This window comes from Sycon ciliatum, chromosome 11, assembly GCF_964019385.1.
Source record: "Sycon ciliatum chromosome 11, ocSycCili1.1, whole genome shotgun sequence".
NCBI classification, from domain to species: domain Eukaryota; kingdom Metazoa; phylum Porifera; class Calcarea; order Leucosolenida; family Sycettidae; genus Sycon; species Sycon ciliatum.
In genome coordinates, this window is record NC_088653.1 from 7292633 (window position 1) to 7304713 (window position 12081).

General features: G+C 47.4%; 1 pseudogene; it reads left to right on the forward strand.

Moving 5' to 3' along the window:
* The window catches only part of LOC135827043 (serine/threonine-protein phosphatase 2A regulatory subunit B'' subunit gamma-like), a 36550-nt pseudogene extending 33696 nt beyond the window's left edge, over positions 1–2854 (forward strand).
* The last annotated feature ends 9227 nt before the right edge of the window (positions 2855–12081 follow it).

Consider the following 12081-nt stretch of genomic DNA (forward strand, 5'->3'; position numbering starts at 1 on the left):
CATCGGTGGTTGTTTGCCAGCTCAGGTGCGGCAGATACTTGTTGCACTTTTCCTTGAAAGACTGGAGCTGTGTGGGTTGCAGCCCTGCAGGTAGGACGGCCGCTGGTAAGCTGTTCCACAAGGGTATAATGCAGTCTGGGTAAGAAACCCGGAGGCTGCTATGAGTGCTTTCCCCGGTTTAGGAGCCGCATCTGACGCCTGATCACGAGGTGGTGGCGTCCCACGGAAGCAGAAAGGTGGTTCTTGACACGCCCTGCACGCGAACCCGTCCAATTTTGTTTTCACCGCTGGCTGGTTAGCGCTGCTACCTATAAGCGAGAACGCTCAGATCATTTCAAAGGATCATTCGGGGAAGTGAACTGCCTGAAAAGAGAAAAACATGCCAGACCCACCAGGACTTGAACCCGGGACGTTGCTTGTCATGAGCAATGCTATTTTGCTTTTTTGTTTTTTTCCAGGATGAGATCTTTGATATGGTCAAGCCGGTGGATTCGCTCAAAATTACACTGGAAGATCTGCTAAGATGGTGAGAAGCTCAAAGGAGAGGCTGCAGTGGCTGATCCTGGGGTGCCACAAAGAGCCCCCCCCCCCCCCCCGGAATTACGCAATTCAAGTAACATGATGGAATACAATCTGAGCTGAAGTCAAACAATATATTTCCAGGTACAGGTCGTCCCCCGTTAGTACGAGTCCGGTTAGTACATAAACCCCGTTAGTACATAAGAAATCTCAAGTCCCGGACGAAACGTGGTTACTTCCATACAAATTGTGTCGGTTAGTACATAATTGGTTAGTACATAAACCCCGTTAGTACATAACATTTCTCCGTACCCGCATGCCACCTACCTCAATAGTACATAATTATTTTGTTGGTCTTTCGGCCTTCCAGTGGAAGCACATTGTGTTCTAGTTTCTACTTGTGGACGCAATTAGCTCAGAAATCAGAGCGCACATCACAAGCCCAGAAAGCTCTGTTTTTTTTCCGAGTGACTGTACAGGCGCGGCTGGGCATGTATCATGTAAACTGTAGAATCTTCGCTGACTGTGACCGTTATAACATAATTATTGTCATGTTATATTGAGGGAATCAAGAATATCTCGCTCCCTGGTCATGGTAGCAAGAAACACTCAGAAAAGTTGAAAAAAGTGAAAAATTCTGGTACACAAGCAAGTTATGTACACTTTCGTTTAGTACATAAACCCCGTTAATACATAACATTTGTCAAGTCCCAGAGATTATGTATTAACGAGGGACGACCTGTATATCCAGGTACTGCTAGGCGATTCCAGGTGTTTTCCAGGTAATTCCAGGCATTTCCCAGTTGTTACCAGGTATTCCCAGGTGTTCACGAGTGTTTCCCAAGTATTTCCCTGGTCTTTCCAAGGTGTTTTCCAAGGTATTCGCCAGGCATTTTCCAGGTATTTACCAGTATCTCCCAGGTGTTTCCTAGATGTTTCCAGGTATTTTCAAGGTATTTCCAGGTGATTCTGGATATTTCTAGCCTACAGTCCATTCAGAAAAAGATGGACTTCTAGCTTTTGGCCATAAAGTGGTCAAACTTTGAGTTTTTTTAGAATGTTTTTCTGCAATCCCCTATGAAATCCTCTTCCAATTATGTTTCTGAAGTTTATTTGTCCAAAAAACAAGCCATCACAAGAATAGGATATCGGCCAGGTTTTGCCCCAAAAAGCATTGAATTGGGAAAAACCATCAAAATCCAGGCCGTTCGACCGCGCCTGCAACAGTGCATTGTGGGGTTCGAACCCCAGTTCAGGTACCCTTTTTGGACCCTTTTTCAAAGTTCTAATTTCGCAGCACTGCACTGTGTACAATGACATCACGAAAAATCGCCAAATACGGGGGTCGCCAAAGCCAGGGCCCATCTTTTTATGAATGGACTGTAGGTCGACACTTACGTAGGTAAATCCCCCATTTCGAGACGAGAGTGTGTGTTTGCAAAGTGAGCTTCCATTTAGACTTTTCATCAAACTGTGCTCTCTCTCTCTATCTCTCTCTCTATCTCTCTCTATCTCTCTCTCTCTATCTATCTCTCTCTATCTCTCTCTCTATATATCTCTCTATCTCTCTCTCTCTATCTCTCTATCTCTCTCTCTCTATCTCTCTCTCTCTCTCTCTCTCTCTCTCTCTCTCTCTCTCTCTTTCTCTCTCTCTCTCTATCTCTCTCTCTCTCTCTCTCTCTCTCTCTCTCTCTCTCTCTCTCTCTCTCTCTCTCTCTCTCTCTCTCGACATTCAGTGGGCAAGGTGACACGGTGATAAGTCTTCTCATCGATCTCAAGGGGTTCTGGCTTTACGAGAATCGAGAGCAGCTTGCCGCTGATCCGTCCCAACTCGACGCGGAAGACGAAGACGACGATGAAGTGGATGACATGGAGCTGGCTAGCTCGGTTCCTAGCGGCGGCCATGTTGGTAACCAAGGTGATGGTGCAGGCGGCCATGTTGGTAACCACGGTGATGGTGGTGGCGACAGCCAGGATGTCCTGCCGGTGGAGCGGGAGTTCCGCGAGATGAGCGTGGAGGATTTGGAGTGAAGCTGTTTTGTGTGTGTGTGTGTGTGGGTGCTTGTGTTTGTGTGTCTGGCGTAGTGGATGGTGTACAGTGGAGAGAGATCTTAGTGTAAACTATACGTGATTAGAAATTACTTTCTTTTTGCATGCAATGTACTGTACTGTTTACCTTACTGTGCATTGACCTTGATTCGTTTAATACCTTGACCATGATCTTTGTCTACCAGTCAGTCATGCAGTCTATCTGGAGATCATCACGAGAAAACGTTCTTGATGGAAATAAACTGTTCCTATGATGACAACTGTATAAACACACACATGTACTTGAGACCCGGCGGTACCGGTCCCGTCTTCAGTGGTCTGGCCATGGCCGCACCAACGGTTTTGCCTACCGACGTGTGTGTTACTGCTGAGGAGGTCATGTGACGTGTGTGTTACTGCTGAGGAGGTCATGTGACGTGTGTGTTACTGCTGAGGAGGTCATGTGACGTGTGTGTTACTGCTGAGGAGGTCATGTGACGTGTGTGTTACTGCTGAGGAGGTCATGTGACGTGTGTTACTGCTGAGGAGGTCATGTGACGTGTGTGTTACTGCTGAGGAGGTAATAATGTACACCCTAGTATACCATCCATAGCATACACAAACTGTATGAAAGGCTAGGGTATGGCCGCCGGCCGGTAGGGACCGGCGGATTCTGCTCGAAAAGGTGGCAGATTCTGCTCGAAAAGCAGTGAAATTGGCAGAACCATACAAACCTTATGGCGGGCAATTCCTCGAATTCTGCCATTCCTCCATTTCTTTATCCACATACCAAACATGTAAACTTACCAGAAAAAGTACCGAATTCTGCCAATTTTTCTGCGGGCATAATCCGCCGGACCCTAATGGCCGGACCAATCAAAGACTGCTTCCGGCGGAAGGCTAAAGGGACAAGCTTATCTATTTTTGCGGATTTTCTTTCATAAAAAAGAAACGTCACAGGGTGCTCTTCGTAGGTGTCCGCGTCCCAGCGGTCCGGGCAAGCGACCGCATCTCAGTGGGACACTTGGCCGTGGCCTTTGTACTGGAATCTGTGGGAGAGCCTTTTCAGGGACTACACACCTGGGTATCGGGTATGGCTCCTTTTTTGTTCCTTTCCTTTTTATTTGTTTTTTTTTGCTGAGAAAGAAACGTTGCTGGATGGAAAGCTTTCTGTTCCCGCCATGCGCCAGCACCTTTGCTCTAGTAAAACATTGCTGGCTGATAATGGTCATTGCTCGTGATGTCAACTTAGAAGGTGACGGGAAGTACAGGTTCCTGCACGAGTATGAGGGCAGTACCGCGGAATCCTGCCCGCGCCGCGATAGCGGCAAGGGCTGGATGAGCAGCGGTGCTGACCGAGTATGAGTGACTGGAACGTGTTTCCCGTATGCACCCAAGCCAAGGAGATCACTCACAATCTTTGACGTTTGAGTTTACATGAACCATTCTGTGACTTGACTCGAGTCCTGTATGGCTGTATGACTATGAGGCTGTGTCAGCGTGAGCTGAGTGAGAGTGACTTCGACAACCGGACACGGACTACAGACTCAGTACACGACTTTTGCATGTACTTTCAGACCACAGAAGCTTGTCATTGAAATGGTAGACTCATGAGTGGATTCTGTCCACTGCCCGTCGTCAAGTGACGACGGGCAGTGGATTCTGTCCACTGCCCGTCGTCAAGTGACGACGGGCAGTGGATTCCGTCCACTGCCCGTCGTCAAGTGACGACGGGCAGTGGAACTAGTTCCATCACCATTCATCAGGCAGGATCGCGCTTTCCAGCCCGCGTAATTTGATCTGTCATTGGTCGACTCCAAGGCGACAGTCATGTGACATACGGGAAGCTGGGTTTCTTGCCATTTCCAACTTCCTGACTCTGAAAATGTAGCTTGAACTAAGAGCTCCAAATATTTCAGTTTTTCGATGTGCCAGACCTATTGATTGATTGATTGATTTTATTTAAGGATTGTCCAAAGGCCGCAGAGGCCTATCGAGGGGCTCTCCTGTGTACTGTTTAAGGAAAGGGAGGAAGAGAGAGAGGAAAGGAGATGAGTGCAGTGTATGGCTTGTTAATCAATACTGTCGGGAGAAAGCGGGAATACCAGAAACAGAATACATACAAGTAGAAAATTCTTGCATGAGGGATGTACGGAATTGCCGGGGTGTTCAATGAGGGATGTACGGAATTGCCGGGGTGTTCAATGAGGGATGTACGGAATTGCCGGGGTGTTCAATCTCCCGAATACACGTGGGTAGTGAATTCCAAACGGATAGACAATGGAATAGCATATGTTGACGGGAGTATGTGTTGATATGGGTTTTAAATAATAAATAGTAAGGTCTGCATGGACTGGAACTGAGAGTGTAATGAAATTCATCAAGGGTATCAGGGCAGACGTGAAGGATGTGGTGGACTGTGCAGAGACACTGGATGTGGCGTCGCCAACAAAGGGACTGCAGACGAGAAAGTTTAAACAAGTTCTCTTTGGGTGTGTGCCAGTCAAGGTTTCGACTGCGGAGGATACATCTGCTGATGCGCGCCTGCAGTCTGTCCATGCAAGTTCTCTCAGCTTGCGTCAGAGAGAATGTCCAGACCGGGCAGGCGTACTCCAGCAGGGGTCTGACATACCCACAGTAGAGACTGAAAATGACCTTCTCCGGAAGACGGTGGGACATAAATCCCAGCAGACAAACTCGTTGCCGGAAGGAATGTATGACGTTCTTAACATGGGGCGAAAATGTCAGGGTAGACGTGAGTAATACGCCAAGATGTGTGTGCTCTTGTGTACTTGGGACGTCAGCTGTTGAAACTTGTAGCGGCGACGGAAGAGGTGGCGTTGATGTTGCCTTCGCATGGATTGACGAATATGCAGATTTGGAACCATTAAACTGGCCACCTACGGAATTCGCCCACGTCGAGCAAGACGTGAGGTCTTTCCGTAGCTCGGTGGGTGTGCAGGTGGGGACTCGCTCCTTCCCTACCGCTGTATCATCAGCGAAAAGGAAGAGGTCACAATACCGTACTGCTCTGGCAAGGCTGTTGACATACAGCACAAACAGCATTGGTCCTAGATGGGATCCTTGGGGAACCCCAGAGTGCAGCTTTCGCTGGTTGGATGTAGCCAGACCAATCTTGACCTCAATTGATCTGTTGAATAGATAGCTGGAGAACCACTCCGTACTCTCTGGTGTACACAGGTTTTGCATGATGTGAACGAGGACACGATGGGAGACCCGATCAAAAGCGTTGCTAAAGTCCAAGAAGACGATATCATAGCACGACTTCTTGTCCATAGCTTTGTAGGCTTTCTCGAGCAGCATAAGGAGCTGATCGGTTGTTGAGCGATTGCGTACGAAACCAAATTGCTGTCTGCAGATGAGTTTGTTCATGAATACGAAATTGGTTAGCTGCAGGTTCACGAAGTGGTCCAGTAGCTTCCCAAGAGCGGGTATCAGAGATATCGGACGGTAATTTGTGGGTAGATGTTTGTCTCTGTCCTTCTTCAAGATTGGGATGACGGTGGCAGTCTTCCACGCTTCTGGGAAGGTGTGCAAAGTTATGCTAATGTTGAAAAGGGAGGTGACAGATTTGGAAATTACTGATGCGGTTTCTCGGAGCAGCCTGTTGGGTATGCACCCTCCTGACGCTTTGCGAGTGGGCAATTTGCGTATTTGCTTCAAATACGTCTTTTTCACGTATAGGTGTTAGTCAGAAGGGATCTGCTGGCATGGGTAGAGCATTATCCAGCTTGTTGGTGTCAATATTGTGATGCAGGCTGCACTGCGCTGCGAAGTGGCTACAAAGCAGATCTGCCTTTCCTGTCTCTTCTTCGACATGCACACCATTGTCGTCAAGGAGGGCTGGGATGCACTGTTTGGGACGGTTGATATTACAGAGGGATTTTGCTTGATTCCACCAAGTAGCGGATTGGCGTTTCTTTAGGAGGTCGAATCCGAGTTGACGGAAATAGTGTTTTTGGCTAGTCCTCAGAGAGGAAGTGAATGCATTTCTAGAAAAACGATACAGAGTCCAGTCCTCTGGGCGTCCGGTGGCCTTGGCTCGCTTAAAGAGACGATTGCGAGTCTTCCATAGTTTGTGGTGGTGTGACGTGAACCATGGTCTGCGGTTCTTCTTATGTTCCTGCTTTTGTTTAAGCTTAAGTGGAACATACTTGGCAACTGCGGCGATGAAGTAGCTTTCCCATACTTGCCGAGCACTGTCTGGCGAGGTGGCACCCTGCACACATTCATAAAGAGGGAGACTCAACAGGTGGTAGCGGAGGGCCCGAAAGTCGGTTGCGGCGTAATCGTAAACGCTGGTGACATGTGTGCGTGTTCGCTGGGGTCTTATGGTTGTAGTTAATTGGAACAAAACTGGACAGTGGTCAGCTATTGGTGGAAGAACACGCATGTCGGATATACTAGGCGAGTTGTTCGTCATGACAAGGTCAAGAAGAGAGGACGTTTGTCCTGAGGCGGAGTAGCGTGTGGCTTGTTTAAGTAAAAGTTGATGTAGCCCCAAGTCATCAAGGATTTTTTTTGAAGCTTCACACCTTCTACAGAGTTCTGAGTTCCCTGAAACCAAGAGTTCATGCGAGCATTGAAGTCTCCACAAACAACGAGTGTAGCTTTGCGTGCGTTCAGAGCACTACCAACTGATGCGGTGAACTTTTCCAGAGGAATGCATCGATGTTCTGATGGGGAGGACGGTAGAAACAATACACAATGATTTGCTGTTTACCGACTTTGATATCTACACAGATGTACTCAAAAGGTGGATCACACTCAAGTGATTTGCACCTACATGTATTGATGTAAGTTTCCAATGTCCGATGGTAGTAGATTGCCACACCACCACCACGAACCACGGTTTCGGAGTTTAATCGTCTATCTCGACGCAGGCAGTTGTAGCCAGGGATAGCTGTGTGTGCCTCCGAGTGGTTGGCGTTGAACCACGTTTCAGTAAGGCAGAGGATGTCAAGTTGTTGCGATATGAGCAGATGTTCTATCGTGTGTAGTTTCTTGATAGCACTCTGGCAGTTGAGTTGACCGATTTTCAAGCGGGTTGGTGGAGAAGTACTGGGGCCAGTGGGGGTGCAGGCACAGTAGCGCGTCGCCTGGAAAATTGGAGCATGTGGATTCCGTGTGGTGAGGGTAATTAGTGATAGTTGTCAAGATATTTGTACGGGACGTGATTTGCAGGGGTCATTGTAATGTAGTGATAACTAAAGTCTAGTGAGGTGATGGACCGGTGGTGTGAACATTATTGACCCACCCCGGGGCCCTGAGTAGTCATTGTTCGTTTGCTGGCAAGAGAAACTTCCTCGTCTGGTGATATTTCTCCTGCTTCCAGTCTGTTTCGTTTTGCGGTTCTGATTGCTGAGTTTTGGCTTGCTTCGTTTGTGAGGTTAATGATGGGGACACTCGATTTCTCGCCAGCTGGGTGGCCAGAGGTAGAGCTAGAATTGACTGGCTTATGGCTGGGTGGTTCAGGTTTCTGGATGGGGGCAGTAGGGGCATGCTGGGAGTCATTTACATGTACTTTCTCTTGGAGATGCTCTTCGTCGTCGTTGTCCTGGGTCTGCTCTGTAGCTGTGGTGTCACTGGTTCCGTCACTGGTCTGGTTTTGGCCACAGGTGTCGGGAGGTTGTACGGGTTCATTTGATCGCATACGTTGATCTTCGTGTAATGCACGGTCGCTGGTGCTGTCACTAGTCTGGTTTTGGGTACGGGTGTCGTAAGGTTGTACGGGTTCATTTGATCGGGAGGGTCGGCCGGATCGGGTGCGTGGATCTGCGTGTGGCCCAGGGTCACTGGTGCTGTCATTGGTCTGGTTTTGGGCACGCGTGTCGGAAGGTTGTACGGGTTCATTTGATCGGGTGCGATCTTCGTGCGATGCCGTACCACAGTTTTTTGCAATGTGGCCAGCCTTTCCGCATGTCCTACACGTCTGCACTTGTCCCGAATGCCAAATTCTGCAAGGTGTGTTCCCTTTGATGTAGCGTGGGATGGATTTTTTTAATTTAATCTGTACGTATCGTGTGCCTGTTGCCAAGACTTGGCCGTTCTTCAATTTCACGGTGCCGAACGTAACCGCCCCGACTACCTCGTCGTACTCGCTGAGCACGGAAGCTAGCTTCGGTGAGGCCACGAAAAGGGGGACGTCATGTACATGCAGTGTTGTGACCAATGGCGCCAGAGGTTCTACATTCACTTCCTTACCGGCAAACTGCAGTCCTTTGCGAATCAAGTGGTCACAGTCGGTGGGTTGCTGGACGGTGATCTTGCAGTGTCTTCCGCTAAACTGCACTCCAAGCGGGCAACATCCTGGAGCCGAGACTTGACATGCCGTGTACATTGATTCGTACCGCTTTTCTAGAGAATACGAGGAAAACTCACTGGGGACCGTCAGAATGACGGTTCTGGTCCGCAGCTCGCCAGGCGACAGGACACCCGGTAGCTTGCCGGCCATACCACTTAATGGCGGCGAAAAGCCCGGTAAACACACTTAATTCCTTAACCACCTCGGAGCACTTAAATAGTAAACCACACTCAAAAACCTACGAAAAGTGACCTGCAGACACGAGGAGCAAGTGAGGCGTTGGATTAATGCCAATAATGGTGTTTATGGCCTGGACGACGCCAGCGGTTTTCACTTGTCAGGAGGACAGCCAAGTTGGAGCAGGCAGATGACAGATTATTAACTTTGAGCATTTATAGCAGAGTGGGTGGCTTGCCAAAGAGAATCGTCTCAGTACCTCACGGTTACTAGTATCTGACAAATGCCTCTTATTGCTAGTCTGCACTAGAGCATTAGCAGAATTGATCATGTCACAAGTAGTGTCAAGACTTGATGTACTACGATTATACTCAGATCATGTTGCTACTTCACAGGAATATTCGTCCTGCCCCTGTACACTCTTCCAGAATTGCATGCAGAAGTCACATGCCTGTCACAGTGTGCAAGGGACAACGCGTTTGCACTGCTTACGGATTCAAGCGGATGGAGTGCAGACCAGATAAGAAGACATAATCCGGCTATTCAAATAGGTTGGGCTGCTATTAATTGGCTAGACTCCTGGAAACATGGACAAGAATCTAAACCAGTCCACGGAAACAATATCACGCCACACAGGAAGTTAAATGGCAAACCAATCAAGTTCTTTGGTTATGAAGCCGTTCACCAACATTGTCCGGTTGCATGGCTAGTGTCACTCAAACAAGACCAATGGACCTAAAAGATACGCTGTTGATCAACCAAAACTCCATATGAGTATATGAGTGGAAGTTGCTGGTATAGTCTCTCCTAATGACCGCGTATTTGGCATAATGTTCTCTATACTGCACTCTAGAGCTACTTACCTTTATCGAAAAGTATTCATTATCCACTGACGATGTTGTTCAGAACAACGAAACGTCTGGAGAAATATCCTAAAAATTTCTATCGTTATTAAATGTTATCAAATATACCACTCTTTGGTCTAGAAAGAATACTTTTCGATATTACAATGAGAGTGAATAATCAACGGCTTGTCCACCAACTCTTCTACTTACCTTTTCCGGCATTTAACTCGGGCAGTGACCACTCGCCCGCAGAATGAGCCAATTGACACAGAAGCTAAGTACCATGTGCATCCGTCGCAAGAGAAACACGCAAGTCTGCAAATGAAGTGGATGGACACCCACTGCTTTTCTCTTATGCCGATATCAGACATGACCTGAGTGAAACGTATGAAGATTTCCACCACATTACAGCACAGTTACATATAATTATTGCGAGGCCTTGTGAAATGATTCTCAATGCACACCTGGTCTACGCCACACAGAATACATCGGATTATAATCGCCAATACAGCTGCCTATGTCTCTCTCTCTCTCTCTCTCTCTCTCTCTCTCTCTCTCTCTCTCTCTCTCTCTCTCTCTCTCTCGATCTTCATCTATATCTCTCTATCTACCTATACCCAATCTGCGGACAGAACTGTTTCGTCCTTTGTGGACTCATCAGCGCAGCACAGAGAAAATGAGGCCGAACCTGATTGAAATGAAAAATAAATTTTCCATAGCCAGATTTAATTCTCCACCTATCAACTCCCTTCTGTGTGTTTGCGCGTGCATGGGTGCAGAGTATATGCGCACATATCTTTCTCTCTCTCTCTCTCTCTCTTCCTGTCTTTACCTGGTTTGTGAATCGGCTTTTTTAATCGTATTTTTTTCGGCTCACTGTTTTATGAGTTCACCTCACTATATGTTTTTCAGCTGCTACCTACTTATATTATAGTAGTTGCCTGATGATCGTAGTAATATGTGAAACTCAAGAGCTGTGACACAGCTTCCAATCTCTCTTGTGTACTTCAGTATTAGAAACACAAGGAACGAAATCTCTCTTATCTGTGTGTCTCGACATGTTTTCTCTCTCTCTCTCTCTCTCTCTCTCTCTCTCTCTCTCTCTCTCTCTCTCTCTCTCTCTCTCTCTCTCTCTCTCTCTCTCCCTCCCTCTCTGTATATAACTGTCGGTCTGTCTATCTCTCGTCTGTCTGTCTTCCCCTTCTGCCTGTCTTTGTGAGTCTGCCTGTCTGTATGCCTTTCGTCTGTCTATCTCTCGTCTGTCTGTTTTTCTCCTTCTGCCTGTCTTTGTCAGTCTGCCGGTCTGTGTGCCTCTATGTTTCTCTCTCTCTCTCTCTCTCTCTCTCTCTCTCTCTCTCTCTCTCTCTCTCTCTCTCTCTCTCTCTCTCTCTCTCTCTCTCTCTCTTTCTGTGTGTGTGTTTCTCTGAGTCTTCGTCTCGGTCGTTCTATCTGCCTGTCTGTGTAACTCTCCAACTGTTTCCCTGTCTCGGTCTGTCTGTTTGGCTGTCTCTGCTTGTCTCTTTATGTTTGTCTGTCTGCCTGTCCCTGTATTTATGTCTCTATTTCTCTCTCTCTCTGCTGCTATTCTTCTGTCTCTCTTTGTCCCTCTCTCAGTCTCATTTTCTCTGTTTCTGTGTCTTCTTCTTGATCTGCCTCTCTCTTTCTCTATTTTTTCTCTGAGTCTTTGTGTCTGTCTCTCCTTTTGTCATTCATTGACTATATGTCTCTCTGTTTCTGTCTCTGACTTTCTATGTCTGATTGTATGTCTCTGTCTGTTTTTCTCCTGATTCTGTGTGTCTGTCTCTCCTGTTTTTTCTTAATGTTTTTTCTCCTGTTTTTTCTTAATGTTTGTCACTCTCTTCTTGTTTCTGTCTTTCTGGGTCTGATCGTCTTTGCCTGTCTGTCTTTGTCTCTGTCTCTTTCTCTCTGAGTCCGTGTCTCTGTCTGTCGCTCTTTATGTGCATCCCTTTGTTTCTGTCTCTGTCATTCTGTGTCTGTCTGTCTCTATCTCTGTACCGGCCGCTGTTCTGCGCATAATGAAATCGTGTGGCACCACACACGTGGCTGTTGAGGATAGCATCTCCAGACCTTCCGAATTTTGGCTGGAAATCAACGTGGCCTGTTGGAAGATTGTATAATCCAGACATACTGTTCTATAAAAGTGGTGATTCTGTCAGCAAGTTATGC